The sequence below is a fragment of the Sphaerodactylus townsendi genome, linkage group LG02, assembly GCF_021028975.2.
Source record: "Sphaerodactylus townsendi isolate TG3544 linkage group LG02, MPM_Stown_v2.3, whole genome shotgun sequence".
NCBI classification, from domain to species: Eukaryota; Metazoa; Chordata; class Lepidosauria; order Squamata; family Sphaerodactylidae; genus Sphaerodactylus; species Sphaerodactylus townsendi.
This window is the reverse complement of record NC_059426.1, coordinates 85,501,219-85,527,850: the sequence shown is the minus strand read 5'-3', so window position 1 is coordinate 85,527,850 and position 26,632 is coordinate 85,501,219. Positions and strand designations below refer to the sequence as shown.

At 39.9% G+C, this 26,632-nt stretch overlaps 1 protein-coding gene across 13 annotated transcripts in view; it reads right to left on the bottom strand.

The window, feature by feature from the left end:
• The window catches only part of SOX6 (SRY-box transcription factor 6), a 583,835-nt gene that overhangs the window by 353,360 nt on the left and 203,843 nt on the right, over window positions 1-26,632 (bottom strand). Inside the window, exon 2 of one of the 13 annotated variants that reach the window (XM_048485159.1) lies at window positions 8,686-8,770. The exons of 11 other annotated variants lie outside the window; for them this stretch is intronic. The gene's annotated coding sequence lies outside the window, so the exon portion shown is untranslated. Of the gene's footprint in view, window positions 1-8,685; window positions 8,771-13,203; window positions 13,307-26,632 lie in introns of those variants that run through there. One more of the 13 variants, XM_048485162.1, reaches the window with a different exon arrangement.

The window sequence follows — 26,632 nt, the reverse complement described above, 5'->3', positions numbered from 1 at the left end:
AATAAAAGTATAAAAGAAATTATGATAATGATTTGTCTTGCTGGATTGTTGGACAGAATAAAAGGATAGATACTGTGCTACTAGTGATCTCTACACACTGCTGCTTTAAACACCCCAAAAATAGAACTATACCTAAAGTGTGCTTAGAAACCACAGTTCTGCTTGCAGGATACTTAGGATAGATGACGTATTCTCCTCTCTATACTGTTATAGTGATTATGAATTATATAAGATATATGGAAAAGATTGTTTGGCTAACAAAAAGTGGGAGGAAGGAGTGAAGCTAATGTGGTTCTCATGCACAAATTTGGGGCAGAAGGCAAGCTCTCCCCACGAGTGTTTGTGTAATGCCACCCATGGTGGCATTCACTGGCAAATTGGCAGACCAGAACAAAAACTCATATGGGATACTAAAGACCTGTGGAACTGTGAGTATACAACTTAGAATTCCAGGAAGTTAATATTTTCTACAGTGTACACTTAGATGATAATATTGCTGTTACTTTATTTATACAGATTAAGCCTGTTCTTTGGACTGGAGCTCATATGCCTTGGAATGCTTTGACTCATGAATTGTTTCTCCTGATAATGTTACATCGCGTAACTACCTCTGTTTAAATGATTAGTATTAGCATTTCTGTGATGACTGCCATTAAAGTCGTATGACTCTGCCATGTGTCTCTGCATATCCAGTTTCCTGCTATTGCAAAAAAAAGTTGCAAACGTATACTGTCTTTAATAAGGACTTTCTCAGATGAAGACAATAGTGAAGGTTTTCAGGCAGCTAACACCTTTTGCTCTGTTTCTACTTGTTGCTTTGGATCAAACAGCAGAACATAAAGTGTACATAAATATCAACTAATTGTAACATCAGTAGAAGGATACGTAATAGCTAATCATTGAATAGTAGTTTCCTGTGGTATGTATCAGCTGGCTTTATTGGAGATCTACAGAAATGGCTTCTAATCTAATCTCAGCAAGCCTTTATTGGCATGGACAACAATACAACAATAGTAAAGAACTGATTAAAAAAACATAAATATACATTACAGGAAATAAATGTTAAGTGAAAGGAAGTCTACTGGCATTTAGTAATTTCCAGGAGAAAGTCTGCCACTATCATACAGAGAGAAGGATCAGGATTGTCCAGCAAGTACCGTAATCTAAACAAATCAGGGAGATCGGGTAAGTGTAAAGGAATAAAATTCACATACTTGGATCTGATTTCCTTGAATCTGAAATACTGTAATAATTTGTGGCCAGAGATTCAACTGAGCCAGCAGTACATGGGCACAATGTTTTAGACTTTTCTGACTTGTTAAATTTGCTATGTAACAAGGCGGAAGGCATAACATTAAACCTGGAGAGCCTTATGGCTCTCCTCTGAACAAGGTTTATTAAGTAATACAGGTAGTGTGCCAAGTGGCACTGTTCAAATGGGATAGAAAAATACATGGAGGAGCAAGTTTTCTTGGCTGCAGTGATTAGGGTAGAGAACTCTCCATCCAATAGTTGACCTTTTAATTTTGTATAAGCTTCTGAATAGGACAAAAGGCAGAGTGAATCCACTGATAGTCCAATCAAAGCCATTTTTTCTTCGATTATGGAAAACTAGGATCGGAATGGGTGTCGGAGACCAGGCGATGGACCAGGGAATTACAGTCCGAATGAAAATGAATTCGCAACCAGAATCTAAAAGCCCTCAGCCAAGCAGCTGATTGCAAGGAGTTTTGACCTAACTCCAGGCAAAGGGCTGTGTAAGGCATGCAATTTGGGAGTCCAGTTATCTTACGAAAAAATTTGGATTGAAGGGAATTCAAAGAGTGCTTAATAGCTTGAATCCAAATTGGAATTCCGTAAAGCAATCTCGAGGCGACTTTGGCATTAAAAAATTTGAGGGCAGGGGGAATAATGGAATGGCCACAGCTGTAAAAGAAGCATAGTAACACTGAAATACTGTTGGATGTGGCTAGGAGGGCCTTTCTACAGACCCATGAAAGGTTATAGACAAATGAAAGGCTGAGGTACTTATAGCATTTAACCTGTTCAATTTGGGTGCTATTCATTGCCCATGTGAGCTTCTTAAAGTGCCTAGAGAAGACCAAAACCTTGGTTTTTTCATAATTAATTGTCAGTCTATGGGCTTCACAGCAGTCCACACAGTGCTTCATTTAGCGTCTGAGGCCAACTCTGGATCAAGAGAGAAGGACAGCGTCATCTGCATAGAGCAGAATTGATACATGGGATGTTCCCAGTTTTGGGGCATGGCTGTTCACTGCTGAAAGAGCAAAGGGGAGGTTACTTTAAAAAGACTGAAAAGAGTGGGGGCCAGGATGCAGCCCTGTTTGCCCCCTTTGGAAATTGAAATACTGTCTGTCAAAAGGCCTTCATAGGAGCACTTGATCCAGCAACTGGTATTTGTATACAGTTGCCTAATCTAGAAAAGGAGTTTGGCGTCAATGTCGAGGGCAGCCAGTTTTGCCCAGAGAAATGCTCTCGGCACAAAGTCAAAGGCAGTCTTTAAATCAATAACGGCAGCGTAGAGTTTGTTATCTGCATTAATTGAATGTTTACTGGCTAGGAGTAATAGCACCCCAGAAATGGTTTAAATGTTATAAGGGCTTCAAAATCCTTAGAAGATTATAATGATAGACATCAACTCACAAGAAAATTAAATAGATTTGTTAATGCTTAGCCCAAGACCGGAAATGCTGGAGAGCACTTGTTGCCCGATATGCTACTTAGCATAATAGATTCAATAATGATTATGGTGAAGGTTTAAATTATTCACTGTTTGGGATTATCCTGACTGTGTAGCTGTGTTCTGGTAGTCCTAGCTCCTAACATTTTGCCAGCATCTATGGTTGGCATGGCATCTTCACTTACAGTAAGATGTGTTCTCTCTGCAGAGTGTTACCTGACACTTTCTGCAGAGAAAAACATCTTACTATGGAGAAACATTTCTTAAAGCCTGTGAAGATGCCAGCCATAGATGCTGGTGAAACATTAGAAGCAAAAACAACCAGACCATGGCCTGGAATACCCACAATAGTCAATTGATTCTGACCAAGAAAGCCTTCAAAAATATACTTTGGCAATACAACTTAGATCAGTCAATTTATATGCAGTTCTGAAAAATGTTCAAATCTATCTTTTTCTCTACATGATTTCAGGAGCAAATTTGAGAAAGATAACACAGACTGAAGAGAAAACAGTAAGATTAAAATCAACATACATCATCATTGTTATTCTTAGCATAAAACTAATTTCCCCTTAAAGAAATCATGTTTTCTTGTCCAAAATTTTAATACTGATTTCTAAAGCAGGATTCTTCAAGTCAACATTTCTCTTTTCCAGATAAGTAATTGAAGTATTAATTTCAAGTTCATCTCTATTCACTTTAAGCCACAAATTAGTACCTTGATATGAAATAAAAAAATGGCTGTTGTAATGTAGTTGCAGATTATTGGTTTAATTTAAACTCTACTATGCAGGCAAAGGAAACATTTCTAGCCAACACAGTAGTTCTGATTCAGCAGAGGTTACGCAAGCATCAAAGTAGTTAAATATAGGTGCCAAACCACACTGCCAGGAGTTCTCAGTACTGCGAGGTAGTGTTACCTGACACTTTACTAAATATAAAATTACTTGTTACTGCAACTGAGGACAATCAAATTGTCACCTTCCATTGTAATAAAACACAACTAGTGATCAGCAGAGTGCAAACAAAGCAATCAGGAGAAAATGTAAATCTCTGTCAAGAATAAAGACTTTAGTCAAGATATCCAAAGAATGACCTTCATTTTAATATTCAACAATATGTGAAAATTCAAATACTAGCAACAAGAGACAAGCCAGTTTCATATGAATTGTTTAATGTAGTTGGATACTAACACTTACAGCAACCATTTCTTATGTTCTTATTAGCCGGAGACAAGTTGTGCAATCTGATACAAAACTACTACAACTAAGCCCATTGATTTCAGTGAGCTGAGTCTACAGTAACACTGCATAGGGTTGGATTGTAAAGGGTACCACAGATGGCACAAGATCAGGAAGCATCAGGAAGGCCCTAAAATTGTTTTTAGAACACAGTTTGATATGTTCTTCATCCCTGTTTCCTAATTGGGCACATATTAGGCAAAATTACCCAAAGCACAAAGTCTTGCATGTGAGCTGTAATCTAGTACATTCTAGAGTAAAATTGTCAGAACCTTAAACCTGCAGTACTTTTCTGAGTCCTTTCAACATGTTCTTTACCATCAGACATCAAAATCTATTTAATTTATTCAGTGATTTTAAGCCATGTTCTACAGTGATTTTTTTTGGTTCCCATCTGGGCAGTTCCTCTGCCTTCTCCTGCTTCATCTTTTTTGAACAAAATTAATTACAGATGAATACATATGTAAAGCTACTTAACAGTCATGACTGTTCTGCAGTGCAGCAGTCCAGAGACATTAATTCAACTACTTGATGCCTGTAGGTAAACTAATAAATGTGCAATGTGATAGTGCCATTCATACAAGCCAAAATTAGACTTAACCTAGGAATGTCACTTAGATTACTGAGTTTTTTCTTAGAAACCATAGATGGCTGTAGACTTATCCCTATCAATTCATATATCTAATAGCTATGGAAACTGGGAAAATGAATTATAGAGCTCAGTGTCATCTACATATTGGTGACAGACAATTTCAAAGCTCCAGACAATCAAAATAATCCACACAATGGGCCTCCCAGGGCTAGGAGAGATATTTCTGCATACTCAGGGAAAAAACAAGGATTTATGTACAAAAAGCTTTGATCAAGGCATATGAAAACATACCATATCATTAATTGTGTGCTATCCACTTAAAATCAATAATACTGCATATGATTATACTAGCAGTCTTATTGGACTTTTTAGGTTTTCCTTGTCTCATAGATACTTATATTGCCTTTGTCTGGTATGTCTTAGCAGCAGCCAATCCCACTTCCATGGGGCACTGGGGCTTTTTCCGTTTTTTTTTAAACAACAACATAACATTGTTTTATCAATATAATGTTATAACAATACATGCAACAGGTTATTTCAACTATCAGCCATCTTTTTTTTCTTTTTTAAGTAAATTTCTAGGCCCTTTTGTTGTAGAGATATGCCTGCTACTTTTTAACAAAAAGCTCAAGATAAACTGTTAACATTGCTTCACTCAAATTATTCAACTGCCAATTTAATAAAAGCAAAAACCAATTTGAGCTTCACAGTGATCAGATATTCTTTTTTAATTATTTTATTCAAGGTTGGTTCAAGGCAACTGATAATAATAGCTAAACATCTTCTGCTAAAACCATAGATTTTTTTAAAAAAACTCAAATCCTCCCATTAACAGATGCCTACTAATCAAAAACTCTGGCAAACGGGCATGCCTTGCAACACTTCCTGAAGATCTCCAAGGAGGGGCCTCTACTAACCGCTCACAATTCCACAGAGCTAGAGCCACAATGGAAAAGATCCAGGTTCTGGTTGATGCTAGATAGGCCACCCTAAGTGGTGTGAGAGTTAACACAACTACCTGAGGACCACAGTTGGTTCACAGGAACATAATGGAAGGATCTTCAAATATGTGGGTCCAAAGTTACGAAGGTCTTTAAAAGGTCTTTAAAAGGTCTTTAAAAGTCATAACTGGAACCTTGAATTAAACTCAGAAACAGACTGGCAGTCATGCTTTTTTTCAAAATGGACAACATGTATCCTAGTGGCTAGCCCTGACAGCCATTGGGCTTCCACAGTCTGGACTAGTTATAGTTTCTAGGTTGCTTTCAATGAAAGCCCCAAACAGGGAGTGTTGCTGTAATACAGCCATGTGGTTACAGAAGCATGAATCAGAGTGGTCAGATCAGCTGAGTCTAGGTATTCAGAAAGTTTGGAAAATCAGATGCAGCTGATAGAAGGCACTCTTGGACACCATGCCAATCTGCTTTCAAACAACAAGGCAGTGTCCATGAGCTCTTAACCAGCTCTGAAAAAAACCAACATTACTCCATTTGAGACCAGTAGAATTTGCCTTTCTGGAATATCAGCCTTCCCAACCTTTGTCTTGTCTGAATACAGCTTTAGTTTGTTCTGCCTTAGCCACAGGACCACAGCCTCAAAGCACTGGTTTAAAACTAAGCTGGACACCTCTGGAAACTGGGAAAATGAATTATAGAGCTCAGTGTCATCTACATATTGGTGACAGACAATTTCAAAGCTCCAGACAATCTTTTAGCTTCCATATTTAACAAATTATCTTCAAGAGACAAAAAAGGAAGAACTTTACAAGAATATAGAAGGTATAATTTTTAAACAGTTTTCACTAATGACACTTCACAGCATTCAGCAACATGAACCATTCATTCAAATTAATTTTGTAACTTCATAGCCAACTGATCATGTTATGGTTCTTCCTTATGCAACAGAGCATAATTTTTAAAAAACTTATATAAGCTTATGTAAGTACATACATAAACAAATTAAAATTGTTTTCTATTGTGGTTTTCATGGCTGGCTTGATTTTTTTGTATATCTTTAAGATATATGATCTATATTTTAAAGGATATGTTTAAAGAAAAGATTTTCTCTGGGCTATCTGTGATAACATTTTTTTATTTGTATATATTGCAAATAATTTATTATAATGTTAATTGTTGATTGCGCAGACCAGCTCGTTCTCATGATCCATCAGCATTCTCAAATATTTTTAGTGAAAACATAGTACTTTAATGTCTTCTGTTGAAAGTCTGATGCCCAAATCATCAGAGTTACTGTACCTTAATTCAAGTCTATTTTACAGTACTTCCCATTGAGATAGTTAATAATGGTCAGCAAGTAGGGTTCATGTTTTGTGCGGGAGATCAACCCCTCCTAGCTACCCCTCCTAGTTGGCCCTTCCTGCTGCTGATCAGTTGGCCAGTGAGGGAAAAAATGGAGATGGGGAGAATGACTGAAAGCACCCTGATGCAACAATGTCATGAACAGAAATGATGTCATCACATCACCAACTGCCATCATTGTGTGACCAGTGAGGCTTCCTCCCCTGCCATGATGAGTCAATCTCCTGTCAGTTGTCAGCATCTTGCCATTTACTGAGATTCCGGGGAAGATGTATAGGAATTTCTCTGAACAAAGTTTACACACCACTGGTTTAACTAATGTAAGAGAGTGTGCCAATACACCAACATAAAAAGACACAGCCCTTTCCACAGGAACGGGGCGAATCTGCTGGAGGGAGCGGCATGCAGTTGCACCAGCTGATTTGCCCTCCCTGGGTCACTTGCCCTCGTGGACAACAGCAGTGGCCCTCCCCAGTTGTGGGACTCAGCGCCAGAAGTGGCACCAGTATCCCTGCGCTGTAGTAGGGTGGGGCAGGGTGTGGCCAGGGGGAGGAGCCAATGTTGGCTTCCTCATGACCTTTGTCCTCATCACACTGGCAGCTGGGGCTTCGGACTTACGCCAATAAAATGGCAGCATAAGTCCATTAAGCCAAAAGGGAGCTTGCCAGTGGCGGGGAAGCTTTTTTTTGCAATTTAAGCCGCCTCGTGCCACTGGGAAGCCTCCTGGGGGGCAGTTGACTAGTGTGACTGGAAGGGGCTGCCTGAAAGTCTGCTATTTGCAGAACTAGATGGGATACAATTCTATGTTTTGTGCCCACTATTAAGCACAAAGGTACATGGACTTGGAAATCAAAACAAAAGAGCGGCCGTGAATCACCACAGCCACAGTTGCTGCACGGGAAGGGCAGGAAGAAGCCCTTACTAGGGCGGATGGGGGGCCTCCCAGCTATGCCTCTTGAGGGCAGCTGCAATGTCACCTAGGGGAGGCCGGCCAGAGCCTACAAAAGGCCAGGCTGGCCTTTGGGCCATGAGCTCTGGCTGGCCAGCAACTTGCCTTCCCACCTCTCCCCTTGATGCTTTGGTGATGTGTTAATGCATGCTTCTTTGTTGTAGCCATTCAGCAGTTTGGTGCATGGGAACTGATCTGAAGGTTCAGGGGAGGGAAGCTAGGGAACTACTCCCCCCCCCCATTTTGGTATGGAATGCTATAGCAAGAGGCCGACTGCCCAGCTGAGCATCACAGCGAAGCTCCAGTAAGAGGCCGACCGCCCGCTGGAACTCCACAACAGCAGCAAGGGCACCCATTCAGCCACCAGGGCAGTGGAAATAGCATCTTGTCCGGCAGGTGCCCCTGAGGAGGGGCTGCCCAGTGTTACAAATCAGATCAAAATCCCATGCTGTGCCTCACGCTTCTTACTGCGCAATAAACTGTTGGCTATTGCCAAGTAATTTATCCCAGCCAGTAGTGTGGTGTGGTTATTGGGTCAAGGGGCTCTGAGAAGGGGTGGTCCTGTCCTCAGGCAGCAATACATAGTTAACAAAAAGAAACAGAGCAATGAGAAAGTTCTCATTTGGAATATCCACATGCCAAAAATGTACTTTTTCCTCTGCAGGACAAATCTAATCAAGAGCTAAGCTTGAAATGGTCAGATGAGATTGTATTTAGAATCAAAACATGGCTGGGTAGTTATCATATCATTCTTGGTTTAATGTACAACTAAGCACCTATTTAGTTTTCTGAAAATGCCAATAAATGTCTCAATGAAGAAGAATGTAGAGAGAAAAGGATACAACCTGTTATCATATGCAAAGACATTAATATAAACATTTTACCTCAAAAGTGTATTCGTTCTGTTGATGATACTGATGCCAAAGATGAACAGGGAAATAACAAGCAATTTCTGTAGCTGCTCTCCACCTTGTATGAAACATATTTAGAAACTATGGATGAGTGTAATTAACTGATTTATATATTATCCGACATATTAGAAATCAGCATAAAGAAACACACTGAAGAAACTGGCAGAATTTCCTCAAATCTGATGTTAAATTACAATTGATCATATATTTTACTTTCATATCAGCCCTCTAATTAATTGCAGATCTATAGACTGCATTCTGATATCACATTTAACCAACATTAAACACGTGACAATCTCAGCTTGTTCCCAGGCTGACATACACACCTCCTTTCATCTTCCTCACTTCTGTTGCAGAATATTCTGAAGGAATCCTGATCAGAAACTTATTCCAATTAGCTGTGTGAATGAAGGCATGCAGACTGACTACAGTTAGCCCCTTCCCCTCAAAAACCTGGAAATCTAGCAGGAAGAAAACTAACACTCATTAATGCTATCTGCATTCATGAATATAGCTTTGATTCATCCGTAAAGAGCAGCTGAGATTAACCTTGGCCGCTGTTGCTTCCTGGGGGTGGGTCAGGGATAGGGGCAGGCTTAGCATCGGCATCCAGCCCAGTGTAGGGCTGGGCTGCCCAGCTGCCAGCGCAAGTGAGTGACATGCCTGGAGGATGTAGGACCATCACCTAATATGAGCAGGCTGGGCCATCCCACACCTCTTCTCGCCCGAGTGCTGACAGTTTATATTCTCTCTCTCTCATGTCACCTGGCAGCAGTTTATCAGGCCTTGTGGAACAGCGGGAAAACAGCTTTTTAGCTTAGTGCCTCAAGGCAATGAAAGGAGGCCTGAATTGAGCAAAATAGCAGCAGCAGACTTGCAGCAGTGAGTGATTGGGAATTGGTGGATTGTGCCTGGCAGACAGCAGCGCACACAAGGGAAGACAACAAGGAGCCTGCTGCAGTAGGCCCAGCGGCAACAGAGATCCCCCTTTTTTTCCTTTTTGGACCTCAGGCAGGAGATGCCCTTTCGGGGGAGGGTGATATAAAAATCTAATAATAAATAAATAAATAAATAAATAAATAAATAAATAAATAAATAAATAAAAAAAGAGCAAAGAAGCCCAGTGGGGAGAAGGAGAACCAATGACAGGAAGGAACACCACGGGCGATAGGGGCAATCCAGATGAGTGCCCCTCCAGGTGGCAGGCAGAACCCAGAACTTTAAGAGCCCCACCCCCCAGCGAAAATCAAGAAGGGACTTCACAGCAAGGGGGTAGGATGCCAGCCTGGGCATGGGGGAGGGTCCTTCAGACAGCGATGAGATCCCCAGCCCATCAGCAGGCACTGGATTTGAGGCTCCCACCAGAGCTCACAATCATCACTGGAAGCACAAGAGGCTGCTGCTCTTGCTGTCGATCCCTCAGCAGCTTGTCGTCTGGAGCGTCTTCCTCATATGACAACACTGTCCATGCCAGCTTATTGAAGAGGGGGGAGAATGTTCCTGGGGTTGCCTCATTGTTTGCTAGGTGAAGAAGGTCCAACTCTGACAGCGGGCCCAAGGCCCTGCACACAACTCTGGGGAAAATAAGGCCACAGACCCTCCTGGATCTCATCTACCTCACAAACTTAGAGAGTGGGCTTTAGACTACTATTATGTGGAAATCTTTTCCCTCCTGAAGCCTGATGGGTTCCACGGGGCTACAGGAAAATCTTCTGCCAAGGCACCCAGAAAGAAGGCCATGTGACCTTGTTTTGGATGGGACAGAGAGGAATGCATTGGGAGGCCTTGCTGCCAGTACTGAATGGAGCAGTTGCAAGGGATGGACCACCTGACGCCTTGATCATTCAGCTGGGAGAGAATTATCTGCCCGCAGAAAAGAGCATGTTGCTGGCTTGCCTCGTGGTGTCAGTCTTGGAATTCATTATGTGTTGGTTGCCAAGGACTACTATTTTCTGGTCAGACCTATTGGAGCATCAAATATGGTGTGGGGCATTGGCCTTGGAGAAAGTGGACCTGGCCAGATGAAAGACCAATAAGACAGTGGCATGCCTTATGTAATCTCTGGGGGCAGGTACGTCGCCCACCCAGACATTTTGTTTCACCTTCTGGCACTGTATCAGAATGATGGCATCCATCTGTTGGAATGGGGTATGGACCTTTGGCTGCACAGCATCAGATCTGCTTTATGTGATTGGTTGTTGGCTTACAAGGTTTAGCAGGAGCGAGGTGGCCTCGCTGTTTGGCGGGTTGCACATGGAAACTGATCCATTCAGGGGAGGAGGAGCATGTGTGCTGGACCTCCCCATTTGGTGGGGGCCACCTTAAGAGGCCTGGATGGTGGTAGTGAGCCTGTGAACCATATGCACATCTAGCAGCAACCAGAACCTGGACCACATGCCCAGGCAGGCTTGTACCTCCTGGCAGCAAGGGAAGTTCATCCAGAAGTGAGTGCCCAGGTGGCTCCCACTATCTTGCTGCTCCGGGTATTGGTGTTTCCCCCATGCATCGGGCTGGGGGAAAGTTATTGCTGGGGAACAGCAGACATGCTGCCCAGTGGTCACTGGGGGACAACATACGTGTTGTCCAGTGCTGGATCCATCCCCTATGCTGTGCCTCTGCTTCCTTTTGCCAGCACACCAATAAAACAGCTGTGGCCAAATTTTACTCACACAATGGGGTTTTCTGTATCTTTTTATGCACCCTCGGGCTGCTTCCTCCCCTCCTCGGGCAGCAAGCATGGTTTTTTTAATACAATTTTGTATGAGGAGGGAGGAACAAGGCTTACATGTGAGCCCAGCTTAATGATGATTAAATGTGGTTTGAATGTAACTTTGTTCTTGTACAGAAATTATTTCCAGAAAGAGCAGTGCCAGTAAGTGCCAGTAGAGACCTAATGTACCCAACTTGGACATCCAGTGTAAGTATCATCAGGCATTTCTCCCTTTAAAAAGGACATACGTTGGAACAGAATGCTATACACAGATTTTTGCCTATATTTCAGCTGTGTGTTGGTTTGGACTAACATTGTTTCATATATGATTTATAATAATGTGAAAGTACTTAACAACCACTGGAGAATAAACATTTTCAACATTTCAAAAGGATAGCCTTTTTTGCTGTTCTATAGAAGAGATCTGCAGTAAAAATCACAACAGAGGACAGCCAATAGGACTAAATTAGGCTTTGGACTAAATTAGACTTTGAGATTTTCAGGTTTTTGTTTTGTTGTAGTATGTGTGTTTCTACCATCAAAAGAACTGAACGGACAACTTTCCAATAAAACATTTCTTTAAATTCATGAGCACATACAAATAAACAATGGCAAGTTTTCCACCTATCAAATGGTACTCCAGGTGTTTTTGATATATGCTTGGCTCCATCCCCTGCCCTAACTAGAGCTTTTGCAGAACAACTCACCATGCAATCTGCCAACTGAAATGTGTTACAGTGTAACTGAGTAAATACCTTTGCAGTGAAAGGATTTTCTTTTTCAGGAAAAAAATTTGAGCAGTACTATAAATTTCCATATCTTAAGTGATTACCAAATCATTTCTCTCTATAAGAAATTCAAACTACCAAAGATCAAAAACAAGATTGAAGAATGTTACCAAAAAAACAATGTATTCCTGTAAAATGTAGCTGTACATGCAGATGAACAACAACAACAAAAAGATAGTGGCTACTGTTAGCTTACAAGCAATCTAAAAATACAGTCATAAGCTAAATGCTATGGATGTGAGACTACTTTTAGACTATAACTGTGGTGACTAGATACTTGTCAACAAAGATAATATATATATTTTTGGTGACAATTGAAAGATTTTAAAGTGATGACAAAAAGCAATCAGGATGATAATGTGCTGCAAATAGTTTATAAATTAAATGCAGAATATCAATTTCAATTTTTAAATAGCTGTTTTAATTCCTTTAACAAAAAGTATCCCTTGGTTTTAGCCAAAAATATACCTTAATTTCATTTAATTTCATAATTTCAAAATAAAGTACAAAACTGTATAATTGTCACAACTTACTTCTATAGTTCTTTCTATAAAAAACATAGAAAGTATACCACTAAATCTCCCCAGATACCTAGATGTGATCATTCCTGTCAGCATACTTACATTAAAAGACATAATATATTTTGTATCTGTTATGGAAATGTAGTCACTAAATCATACTTTTTAACACTGAGATTGTCTTCAAAAACAATTATTTTATCGATCAATAAACACAATTGTTTTCATGTCATCTATTCAATATCCAAAGTACACTGCAAGAGTTAAACTGCACACTCTGAAAACCTGCCATATCTCAAATATTCCAAAATTAAAGCCAGAACTCTACATATGATTTCTGTATTGTCTTTTGCAGAAAAAACATTGTCAGTTTTGAAATGTGTAAATTGAGTTGGCAGCTATAAGTCAGTTCAGTAGCAGTCAGAAAGTGATGGAGAAATTATAGTCACTGAAACAGACACACGTTAACACTCACACAGTATGGTTGTTCTTCCACTTCTCTGTCTTGCTTTCTCCTACCACCTCAGCCAGCACTTAAGAACTAGATAGCATGACACCTTTGACACCTTGCCAAATCACAAAGAACCACTGTCAAGTGTCAGGAAATCTCTCTGAATTAACTTCTTCCAACTCTCAGAGTACCAGAGCTATCCATAAGGAACACAGAAGCAGAATCCAGCTAGTGCCACAAAGCACTGACAACACTCTCCAGTGATAAAAGTTAATAAAAACATAAAAGCCACTGGAAGACGTAAAGGAACTGGGGGTCTGTTGGGAGACAGAGAGTACCCCACATGCCTTCTGCCACCGCTGCTACAGTTAAGCAAACTTTACAGCCAGTCAAGCCATCATCCAATAGAGCCTATTTGCTGAGCAACAGTGGAGCTTTGTGGTTTGCTTCACAGTTGACAGTAAGTTATGAGTCCTTTGTGAGCACAGGGGAAGGAAAACAGAGATCGGAATTTGGCAGGAAAATATAATACAGAATTCTCCTGTCTATGGAACCTGAATTTTTGTGAAAACAATCAAGCATTGTTGAAAGAAAGAAAAGCAACTTTGACAGATGAAATATAGAGGGGCCCCTTTTAGGAAAACAGTAAACAAAGCACCATTCAGGCCAGGTCCATTCTGTCATTTATAAAGATAGTTTCTTCTGTGTGGTGAGAGTTTACAGCAGAGTTCAGATTCAACAAATCAAGTGTAAAATCTCCCACAGTCTGCATTAAAACAGCCAGCAAGGAAAGGACAGGAATGCCAACAAGAAAATATCACAAGATTTTCTGTTTGAGAGGATACAATGAGGAGATGGGGTGAAAAGAAGCTCTAAGAATAAAGTCTAAAAGACAAGCCAAAAAGCTAAACAATTGTTAATTATAAAGAAGCTAATTTTGTCTGAGACAGGAAAAGAGGAGGACACTGGGGATCACTCAATAGAAATATGAAAGGAAGGAGACCATTCTTGAATATAGTTCTTCAACAATGTCTTTATTTCTCCAGGCTGGACCTCATGAGATCATCATTGGCGTGAAAGGGTTGAAAAAAAAAGAATTTGGTCTGGTACTACTATAGTTTGGACATCTGGAATGTCAGCACACAGTGCACTACTTTCTCTACAGTATCTTTATTCCATTTTCCTAAAATAGGCATCCTCGCCAGTTTTAGTCACCCAAACTGGAAAATGTAGCACTCAAAATGAAATGAAAAGCAGTTTTGTTTCGTTACACTACAGAGCAAGTAATAAGATTTCTGCAGGGGCAAATTAAGGAAATAGCATTTGACATGCTGTAACTATGGCTTAACAGTGCCTATTCTTTCAGTGTGCCTGGCAATTGTTTTGTGGTTATGGTTGGTGCAAGTTTCAGGAATCAGTGGGGCTCTAAAAGACATACAGAGAGAAGGGAAACTCAGCTATCTCAGTAATTGCTAATTCTTTAAATAGGAGAAAGGGACCACAAGCCAGTAAAAACCCTGTTAGACTCAAATGACATATTACTTGCACATCATTTGGAAAACATGAACAAAACTCCTTGGTTTTGCTACACCCAGCTAAAGTAACAGTCTTCATTGTGTACTAATCTGGAACCCAACCAAGCCAGTCCTAAGCAAATAATGCTTGGTAAATTCAAAGAGAGAGAAAGAGAGAGAATTACTCATTTCTTTATTTAGATAACCAAACCTATTTATTTCACCAATGAAATCACATGACATTTGTGTTTTAAACAGCCCTTTAAAACAAAGCCCGCAAAATGCATAAGCGTGCCAATAGGTCAAGAATAATAAAAGCAAGCATGCATATGGATTCAATGTGATAGAATTATTCAGCTTCAGTTAATGGTTTCTATAGAGATTGATGTCAATCTCTCTGGCCTTTCTTGTGTCAACAGTCAGTTACAACACAGAAGATCATGGCTTTTGCCTTTGATTAGAAGAATCATCTTTCTGCAGTTTACTGAAGGTCACAGCATTTGCAACAAGTTTTCTCTTATTACAAAATCCTGTGTGTAATGTATATACTTATCGAGCATATTGAGAATAATTCATTTTATAAACATGGGTCAAAAAAGGTTATTAAAGCTACAGTGAATTACAGTTTTTCCTAACCAACTTAGAAGGTCTGGGTGTCTAAGGCACATCACCCTGAAAAACTATGAAAACCTTCAAATTAGACTAATTAAGCTGTCAAAAGGTGACACACTACCACAGTTTGTTATTTCTACTGCCAACTTTCTGTTGCCATAAAGACAGGATGGTGAATCATGTCCTTGAAGTTTTTTTAATAAAGAAAATGCTATGCATTTTGACTATGGAATATCATATATGAGTGGTTTTTTTCCCTCTCCATAGTTCATTGCAACATGAGCTAGGCAAGAAAATAAAAGTACAGCAGAATACCAATATATTAGGTTGCAATCAACTCCTAAAAATAACATTGGTTACAGAAACTTGCCATAAATATACGGAAGATAAAGGTTTAAGAAATTCCCTGAAGTTGGCAGTCAAAACAAAATACCACATTTCTGCTGCCATGACATCAGATTGCATTATTGTCAAAATGGCATCCTGACACAAGAGAACCAGCTCTAACATGAAATGAAATGGAAACACTACAATTTTCTTTGAAACTATTTACCACACACCACTTTCAGAAAGAAGCAGTGGAATAAGAAAAGGAGAGGGCAGTTGGGAACTATTGCGAACACATGGCCACCATGATGGAACATGTAGCCAAGGCAAAACTGCAGATGGATATTCTGTAACAGTACACCAGCTATTTATAAATTTCTGTTTACGTTCTTCCTCACATTCTGGCTATCTGTTTTCTTCTACCTAGCATGTGTCTTCCTTAGTGGGTGAGGGCATTCACTAACCCTCTGTAAGCACCTAAAGAACACCTTCTTTGGCCCTCTTTAGATTGGTCACTATGTGAAACAGGATGCTGGACCAGACGGACCACTAGTCTGCTCCAACAGAACTCTTCTTATGATGTACAAAATAAAGAACAAGTGCATCAACAAATAATTTTTAAAGGAAAAGGACTAGTATATATAGATATGATTTGAGCTTGCTTTAATCAATATGCTCTACTCTAAAGCATTTGTAATAAATATTACATTTCAAGTGCTGCATTTCAGCCTTAGAAATTTAAAAAGTCCACTTTTATCATGCAAACATTACTGGCAATTTGTGCATACAAGCTTAAATAAAGGTTACCAAAAATTTGTAGGTGCCCATTGGGTGGTTAGAGAACTTTAGATAAAAGCAACAAAATTCCAGGACAGAGTACTGGAAATTCAATAAATCAAAGAATGGGTGGCAAGGACCAAAACTAGAGATAATGTACTTAGGAGTGTACTTGACATGAACCTACGCAATATAAAAAAGTTTGTTTTCAGTGCTGTGTTTTTAGTCTCTCAGTACATTGCAATCCACACATCAACTACAAAATACATCCAAGTTTGCCATAAAGGTAGTGTTTAGCCAGATGATTGAAGCTGAGCCATTATACTTATTGTGTTACTAAAATCAACAATACTGAAAGGTATGTTCAATATTAGAGTTTTCTGAGGTCCCTTTCCATTTCTCATTCATATGAGCTTCCACTCACACTCATCCCACTATCATAAAAAGTGCAGCACCCTCAAGCATAATAATAAATGGAAGTCTAAAATTATTATTTTAGCAGCTTAACAGCTTCTCATTGTTTATAATAAATTTATACATTAAAAACTTTGTCTGGCATTTTGCAATTATTTATATAAATAACTCAAAAGAATCAATGTTTATTTATTTAATTAGTAGTAGACATATGCCAATCTGTTTCAATAGATTTTTCCATGTCAGCAATTACATAGCAGTATTAACAGTATTAATCTTTGAAAACAATCACATATTATTCTTAAAATGCTTGTTAGCTTCAAATATGAAACAAACTTATTCCTATCATTTCCTGGTCCTTATTTTCATTATGGAAGTAACTTATGTAGTTTAGAAAGGGTCCAGGGCCAATAAACTTTCTCAAGAAATGTGGAAAAAATATGATTAGCAAGGAAAAGATGGACTGTTAGGACACTGTTTCAGAACTTCACAGGGAGAGGGCTCTCATCAAGCCACCATTATGTTCCCTTACTGTATAAAACATGAGCAAATACCCACTTCATGTACAGCACTAAGTGAACAAGTTCAGCTCCATTATTGTGAATTACATATTTCACAAAGAATGTTACACCTTGGTCTGTGGCAGCCAACAAAAGAACCTCACAGGTTTTATATCCTCCAACTTTTTCTTATGATAAAACAGGATTACATATCAGGGCATCTTTGAGGTGTGCAGTTATTTTACTGTTGAAAATTAGACATTTTCCTCACCAGATTTTTGATGCAGCTCAGCTTCTTAACTGCATGCCCGCCCCCCTTTACAGACAGAATTGTTTCCAGCCTCCCCTTCTAGTTTTCCCTTTTTCCCCCCAAAGACAGTTTGAAAACGCATAAAGAAAACTTGTAGAAAACCTGCAAACTATCTGAAATGGAAGGGAAAACCATTGCAGTTAACAAGTTGAGCTGAATCAAAAACCCAGGATTATTTAACTAGCTGTGAACATAATACTAGCTTTCTCAAAATGTGAAATTCTTTTCACAAGAGAATATATGGTCAAATTTTACACCCCAAAAACAACAGTCCAGCTCTTGAGGAGTGTTTTTCCCCCTAATCTTGTTATTTGTGTCCCCTCTAATCACAACTGCTTTGTGTATATGTATGTGCATAAGTAAAAGCATGTAGCTGTTTGCCTTAACTTTATTTTCCACATATACCATATAGCATAAAAGAACTGAATCAGTAGATCATTCATTCATTGTTATGATATATTATGCTGTTTGATGTCATGTTGACATCTAGTTGATGTCGTTTTTGCTTTTTCGTCTTTGTTTAGTTTCCGAGGTTTTTTTAAAAAACCTTTCATGTTGATGAGTTAGAGTACTGACAGACATAAGCATCTCTTTTATGATGTATTGCAGGGTAATTGACTATACTGCTACCTTCAGTTGAATGTATAGAAAATGTATAGACAGTTTTCACTGGCTGTATACCATGAGAATTGTATAGCTCAAGCATGGAAAATCAGCAGTACATTCCTCCAGCTAGACATTAAAGAGATAAAACACATTTCAAAAAGGGGATACCTCCAGTAGATCATTCATATCATATCTACCCTTCAAGGAGTGCAGCATCTCTGAAAGAACTGAATTTAACAAACTTGAAGAGAAAACTCCAACTATTTCAATACAGTTTTTTTCAGGTTTTTTGTTCCATCAAATCACAACTGACTTATGATAACCCCATAGGGTTTTCAATGCAAGAGACATTAAAAGGTGGTTTGCCATTGCTTACCTTCGCAAGTATTCCTTGTATGCTTTAGAGCAGTGATGGCGAACCTATGGCATGGGTGCCAGAGTTGGCACTCTGAGCCCTCTCTGTGGGCACACACCCACCACACACATCTGGGCTGGCCTGGGCCGCTGGGCTCGATTATTAGCATTAAACCTAAGACCTAGTTTTGGGGAAACAGTGTGGGTAACCCTGTTAAGCGCTGTTAAACCCCACTGATTTTCATGCGAAGGACTAAAGCGTGATCCTTTACCTGGGAGTAAGCTCGGTTGCTGGAAATGGGGCTTGCTTCTGAGTAAACCCTGCTAGGGTCGTGATTCGCCCATTGGAAGAGTTGCACGGTTGCTTCAAAGCAAAGCCACCAACTACCACCAAGCTTACTCCTGAGTAACGCACGCCTCAGAGCCAACCGTTTTTTCTAAACTAAAACCTCAGTATTCAGGTTAAATTGCCGTGTTGGAACTTTGCAATAAATAAGTGGGTTGCAGTTGGGCACTCGGCCTCAAAAAGGTTCGCCATCACTGCTTCAGAGGTTTCCCATGCAAATGCTAGCCAATGTCAGGGCTGAGAGTGTATCACTAGTCCAAGGATGACTAATAAGGATTCATTGCCTGAATTAAGAGCAAAATTATAATAGAATTTGATACACAAGAATTTTATGAAAGGAGTCTGGGACCTTCTGCATGCTCACAAGGTGCTCTAGCACAGAACTCTGGCCTTGCTCAGAGGAAACTAGTAGTTACTACTAGAGTGATAGGCCAAATTTTATTTTTGCACCTATTGGTTTCATTTTTAACAGGATTAATTATTGTGAAGATTATGATTATGCTTCAAATGCTTGTTCCTTTAAGAGTTTTTAAAATATTAATTCAGCACTAATTCATATTAACATAGATGAAGATACAAAATGCTAGAAACGTTGGGGGAGCTATCAATTTTTTAAAAGAATTCCTTTCCTTGCTTTTCAAATCATAAAACAAATTCAGCATCAAAAATTACATGCACTTTTCAAATGGGAGCAAAATATCAAGCAGTCAGCAAAATCTTCAACATGCTGCAGGATCCATGCAAAACCCTATATTTATATCATAAAACATTCATTCAGTATTCCACAAAGAACACCGTGGCAAGCTGATGTATGCTTAAATGAATCCTTCAATGTGTAACATATGGCAGACATAGACTGATAATTGTTAAAAGAAATTCTTAAAATGCTTGTTAAGATATTAAATGCTGATCTCAAAATTGTTTCCTGTAGTCAACCTGGGCACTATACTATTAATGATGTAATTGTAATTATTCTATTTTCTTCACAGCATACATGGGTACTTCACAGTTCTCATCTTCATAAGGTAAAGTAAACATAGATAGAAGAATTGTCCATGTCTTCATAAATGCAGAACTATTTCAGCCTGAGTTTCACATATCCAAACCCAAAGAACTACCTACTACTATCACCTGTAAATCCTGCAATATTTCTTTAAAAATATACACTAATAGGGAAATAATATAACAGATGCCAAGATTTTAAACCAGTGTTATCTCTATGGGGCAACACTAGCATTTGCCCCAAACTATAGCATTTCGGATGAATCCTGGAGTTTTGTCCTAATACGTCATTTTCAGTTTTTCACCAGAAGAAGAGTTTGGATTTATACCAAGGTGACCAGACGTCCCGCTTTTGGCAGGACAGTCCTGCCTTAAAACACTTTTTTGAACCATCCCGATTTTTGGAAGGCTGCCGCACTGCCTTTTGGGGTGCTCCCCGATTTCCCGCCCTGTCACAGGAAACAGGAAACACCCAACGACATCCGATGGCAGCCGCGGAGCGCACTGCCTTTTAGAGGCTCCCAGTTTCCAGCCCTGTATCAGAGGCAGGAGATCGGTACCCAAAGGCAGTCTTGTATCTTGACTTCTGCCTTAATAGCATGGCTCGGTTTACAAAGGGTGACAATGCGGGTCACCTTGGTATACCCACCTTCTCTCTTGTGAGGAGATTCAAAGGGGCTTACAAACTCCTTTCCCTTCCTCTCCCCACAACAAACACCTTATGAGGTAGGTAGAGCTGAGGGTGTTCTGAAGAACTGTGACCAGCTAAAGGTCACCTAGCAGGCTTCATGTTTAGGAGTGGGGAAACAAATCCACCAAGTAAGAGTTCGTCGCTCACATGAAGTTCTCCAGGTTAGAATCCCCCTGCTCTTAACCACTATACCACACTGGCTCTGTGATGCTGTGTGCTGGCGCAGTCTTGCAACACTGCGCTGTCGCCACCTCCCTAAAACTCCTCACGTAACCTCCCCTCACATGGAGCAATTGATAGGACATCAGGTGCGAGTTCAAGTTAACTTCGAATTGTTGTATTGCCAGTGGGAATTTATTACAAGCAACCATTTCTCCGGACATACTAGTTGGAAAGTTTATAATGACCACTTCAATCTCAGTAATCCTCACTATGGCCTCATCTGTAGGTGCTTAAAGATAGAAACTGGGACCATAGACACAGTTTTAAGAAGGAAATGCTGTATTGCACTGTTCAGGCCGTTGTTTCGTGAATGAAAGACAAGGGGAGAAGGCAGAGCCTTTTCCAGGGCTTTTCAGTGGCATTTGAGTGAGGACTCATCAGGACCGAACCACAGCGGCAGTCACTGTACGAAACACCTGTTGCAACTTGCATGACTCACGGAAGCCAAAGAGATTGCTTATTCACTCAATTCAGAAAGCTTAGTTTCCATCCCTAAAGAATGGAATTATTGATGTTGTCATGAAGTTGGTTAGTAGATGGAAAAGAAAGAAGAAAACAAAAAGGGGGGAGAGACTATGGGAGCTTTCAAGAAAGAGATTGAGAAAATACTGTAGGAGGGGACAATTTGATGCCCCCTCACAAATCCCTACAGGTCCCCCAGTTGTTCTTACTACGCTTGTGTACTCTTTTATAATGTATTTAATCTCTGCTATTGGTTAAGTTATTCCTTCTTCTCCCTGAAAATGTGTAAATTCAGACTAGGAATGTTCAGGTTTTTCCCCACTTTTGGTTGATTTTCATTTTATATTTTCATTTAAATTCATTTTATGTTTTCATTTTAATTTTATATTTTCATTTTAATTGCTTTTTGCTCTTTCTTTCCCCATCTTCACTCCCAACATTTCTACATTATACTTCAAAAATTACCTCTTTTTTCCTAAATATATAGATTTTATAGTAAAATATGAAAAAACTCCTCTTATTTCATTCTTACCATTTCACTTTTTCCCTTTGCATTTAATCCCACAAATTAAATCCAGTGCAAACAAAAGCAAATATCTTTGGAAGACCAGACAAATATTTAAGAAGCAAAAGAGAGAGTGTATGCCTCTGTCTCTAGATCTTCCCCCAACTTGTGTTTGCCAGACAGGATTCTCCCACTACTGTGTTCTTTAAAAAAAACAGAATAGAATAGAAGCTTAATAGCTTACACTTCACAAAGTGCTTCATGCCATAAACAACAGCAGCTGAATAACAAAGGTCAAAATTTATAACATGGCTTTTATAAAGGCTGTGTAGAAAAAGTAGTGCTATAAAAAGCCTACTATCTGACAAACTAATACAAATTCATTTTCAGGCAACATCAGTTTAAACACTGGAAACTATGACTAAAAGCAGACAATTTTATCTGTTTTAAAATACTTTGTAAGTATTATCATCCAGGCACTGTAAATTAATCTAAATGGCCACAGTTCACACTTGAGATCTAGCATGTACACAGCATTTGCAGGAAAACTCATAATAAATACACGCTTGGGTGACAACTTTGGTAGTACTGCAGTGTACAAGCAGAAGCATGAACATATCCATGAAAAATATTTTCCCTGCGACACACCCATACTGAAAATAGAGAAGCCACCATGCCAACTACATAGCCTTTGCTGTTCTAAATTATTTTTGTCAAGCATGAGGGCAATTGCCCATGTGGAGTGTAGGGAATGGATATGCTTTCTGCATACAAATGTTGATCTACAGACTTAACATTGTGCAACTAAAGCACCAAAAATTAAATTTAATGCAAACAGAAAATGTGCAGTTATCAGGTTATTAAAACAGATGCCTTATCTGCACATTAAAAATAAAAATAGTCAATGCAATAAACATGTTTGTGAACCACAAAGGTATGCTGATCAATGAACTAGGATTAGCTGCAGCTCTGTATTGTGCATACATTTGGTGGCAAATCCAGTTGTATGAAAAGGTGTATGGGATTCCTAAGCACTTAGTGGGGATTCTATCTCCATTCATTTGCCGTATAGAAAGAATGCAAGAATACACATATTTCACAAATAATGTGTATGAGAAAACATCAGAATTGAAGGGAAAAAAAAGCTTATGCAAACTTGGCACAGAAAGGATCTATTAAATCTTCAAATAATTAGCTCAAATATTTCCAGATCAATACTAAACAAAAATTATTATCACTGGCTGGTTATTTAGCAACTAATTACTGCTAATATCTAACCATTTACCACAGAGAAGCAATCTAATTGAAATCAGTGGGATTACTCCAGAATCAGCAGTTCATTAACTGCCCCAAATATATGATCATTACAGATGGTCTCAACAAAATTTATTTATTTGTATGTCTGTTTGTTTATTCCTATCCTACACTCTTCCTGGCAAATCTGGGTTCAGTGCAGCTTCCAATATTTAAAAAAAAACAATATAAAATCAGTAGTTAACATTCTAAAACCACAATTCTTGAACTAAATTGATAAAATTTATAATTTACAAATTATAAGAAGTGACCTATGCTAAATGACCACTTCACATAGGGGACCATTCTCTGTAGGTGAGGTTGGTCTAAAAGTGGTAGATGGTAAATCAGAAGACACCAACTAATACAAGGCCCAGGAGAGAAAACAGGAAAATGGGCAAAGGATAAATAAGAAGGGGAGGAGGAAAGAGGGAAAGGAAAGGAAATGAAAGGAAGGGGAAGGGGAAGGGGAAGGGGAAGGGGAGAGGGAGAGGGAGAGGGAGAGGGAGAGGGAGGGGGGAAGGCCAGCTGATTGCTATAACCTCAACCATATGCCTGGTGTAACATCTGTTTTACTGGGCCACAAGTTTCACTAGACAGATTGTTCCACCAGGCTGGGGTCAGAGCCCAGAAGGCCTGCCCTAGTTGTTGACAGCCAGATGGTTTGGGGATCAGGGATCACTAAGAAGTTGTTCCCTGATGCTATGCTCTATGAAAGGTATATATGGGGAGTGGTGGTCCCATAGACAGGATTGTCCAAGACTGTTAGGGGCTTTAAAGATAACCTAATCTGGTACTCAATCTGGAGCCAGTGCAGCTGGTGGACCACAGGTTATCAGTGTGCTCTCCAATGGGTTCCTAAAGGGATATGCGCTGATGCATTCTGGGCCACTTGTACATTCCAAAGCAACTTCAAGGACAGCCCTGTATAGGGTAAATTACAGTAGTTCCGTTTAGAGGTGACCATTGCATGGATCACTGTGGCCAGATCAGTAGGGAACAGAGAAGGTGCCAATTGCTGAGCTTTATGGAGGTGGAAAAGTCCCAGACTTGCTGTACTTATGACTTGGGCTTCCAACAAGAGGGAGTCATCTAGAGCAGGGGTAGGGAACCTGCGGCTCTCCAGATGTTCAGGAACTACAATTCCCATCAGCCTCTGTCAGCATGGCCAATTGGCCATGCTGGTAGGGGCTGATGGGAATTGTAGTTCCTGAACATCTGGAGAGCCGCAGGTTCCCTACCCCTGATCTAGAGTCACATCCAAACTTCTGATGAAGATAGCTGGTATCAATTATACTGTGTTCAGATTTGGGAGCTGTATCCCCCTAGCCATCCCCCTCCCAGTCCAGCCACAGGACCTCCATTTTGATAGGTTTCATTTTAGACAGCTCTGCTTCAACCATCCCACCACAGCCCCCAAACATCTGGCTAGATCTTCTGGGATGGCAGCCATCCATTCATCAATACATATGGCTGGGTGTCATTTGCATAGTGATGGAAACCCAACCCAAAACTATTGACTAGCTGGACAAGGGAGCACATATAGATGCTGAAAAGCATTGGGGAGAGGATTTCCCCTAGCTGGACTCCACACACCAGGGGATGTCATGTTGAGACCTCTCCTCTAGAACCACCATCTGTCCCCAACCCTGGAAAAACAAGATCAGCTATTGAAGGACAATCACACTATCCAATATCAGTGAAGTGGTAAGTCAACAGATTGTGGTCAACTTTATAAAATGCTGCTGAGAGATCTAACAGCAGCAGCAGTACAGACCCACCTCAATTCAGTTATCTACAGAGATTGTCTGTGAGGGTGACCAGCACAATCTCTATCCCATGGACACCAGACTGGAACGGATCTAGAGTTGATGTATCCTCTAAGGAAGCCTACAGCTGCTTTGCTGCCATTGTTCAACAACCTTACCCAGAAATGAGAAATTCAAGATAATATGGTAGTTAGAACAAAAGGATCTAACAGCAGCTTCTCTACTACCAACATTTCCAGAAAGACCCCTGAACTTCCCTATCTTCCATGAAATTTTCTATTAAAATGGCCTCATCAAAAGTGTGTCAAAATTAACATGAAAAATAGCCAATGATTTTTTGTCTGTTTCACTCTGTTGCTTGTCTTCATGTTAGTGATATCATGAGAAAGCAATACACCTTCACAGCAAAAAACAAAAAGATTAGCTGAAAGAACCTGTATATTTAACACCATAACTTCAATCACAAAGAACTGCTACCTACTACTATCTTCTTTTCTTTATTTAGTAACTCCATTACAAAGCTCTGTTGCCAGTTTTAGTGCAATTTAATTTTGAGATAAACCAAAAGAAAAAAAATCTAGTCTACAAAAGATTCAGATGTGTAAGACTCAGATCTTCATATGCAACTTCCCATCCATACCAATGCATGAAACAGGAAAAAGAAACAGGAAAAAGGGCATACTTCACAAACCATTTGGTACCAAGCCTTCCTCCATACAGTAAAAACATGAGTCACCTTGCAAGCCAAAGCCAAAAACCCTTTCCACCTAATAAAAACCAATGGAGATGATTAAAAAAAACATATAATGTAATCCTGATCAGAGTTACTCCAGTCTAAGATCACTAAAATTAATACACTGGAGCAACTCTCTTTAGAACTGCATTGTAAGCACTCAGTAATGGTGGTTAAAAATGGCTGGGGTGGGTGTGTCCAGTCTAAAAGAGATATACTGCCACTGATGAAGAGCTTGTGGTCCACAGGGAATCAAAACAGGATAAACAATTGGGCACTCCATCCCTTACTGAAGGGTGACTGAATTATGAGGCTAGACTTCCTGCTCATTTTGTCCTGAATCTCAGCCGTATGACCCAGTGCAATTGCCTTAGGGCCACCACTTCCAGGTTGGAAATTTCCTAGGAATTTGTGGGTGAATTCTGGGGAGAGTGGGGGGAGGGGAGGAGAGAGCCTTTAGCAGGATATAACACCATAGGGCCCACCTGCAAAGCAGGCAGATTTTCACCAGGAAAGATCTCTGTCATCTCAAGTTTAGTTATACTTTCAAGCAATGTAAAGGCCCCACCTAGAGGTTGGCAACCCTAAACTGCCTTACAATGCTGACTAGTGAGCATGATGAAGTGAGCTGGTTATCTCACTCCAAATCAGTGTGTTAAAGGACTGGGACAGGGCACATGCAAAATACTTGATATTTTTTGTACCTTTCTCCAAAGACCTCATGGCAATGTTTTCCCCTTCTTTTTATACTCCTGCTAGGTTGCAAGAATAATTGGCCCAAAGTTACCCACTGAATCTAATGGCAAATGGCAGTCATACAACAACACTCTAATCACTGCACACACTAGCACTGAGGAAAGCTTGACAAGAGCAGTTGGGGTTGGAAGACACACATTTCACATAGTCTTCAGCTGCCTCCTGAAGATCAAAAAGGAGGGGGGGCAGGTACACCTCCCTGGGGAGATTGTTTCATAACAGTGTAGCTTCCACTAAAAAAATCCTGTCTTATATCCTCA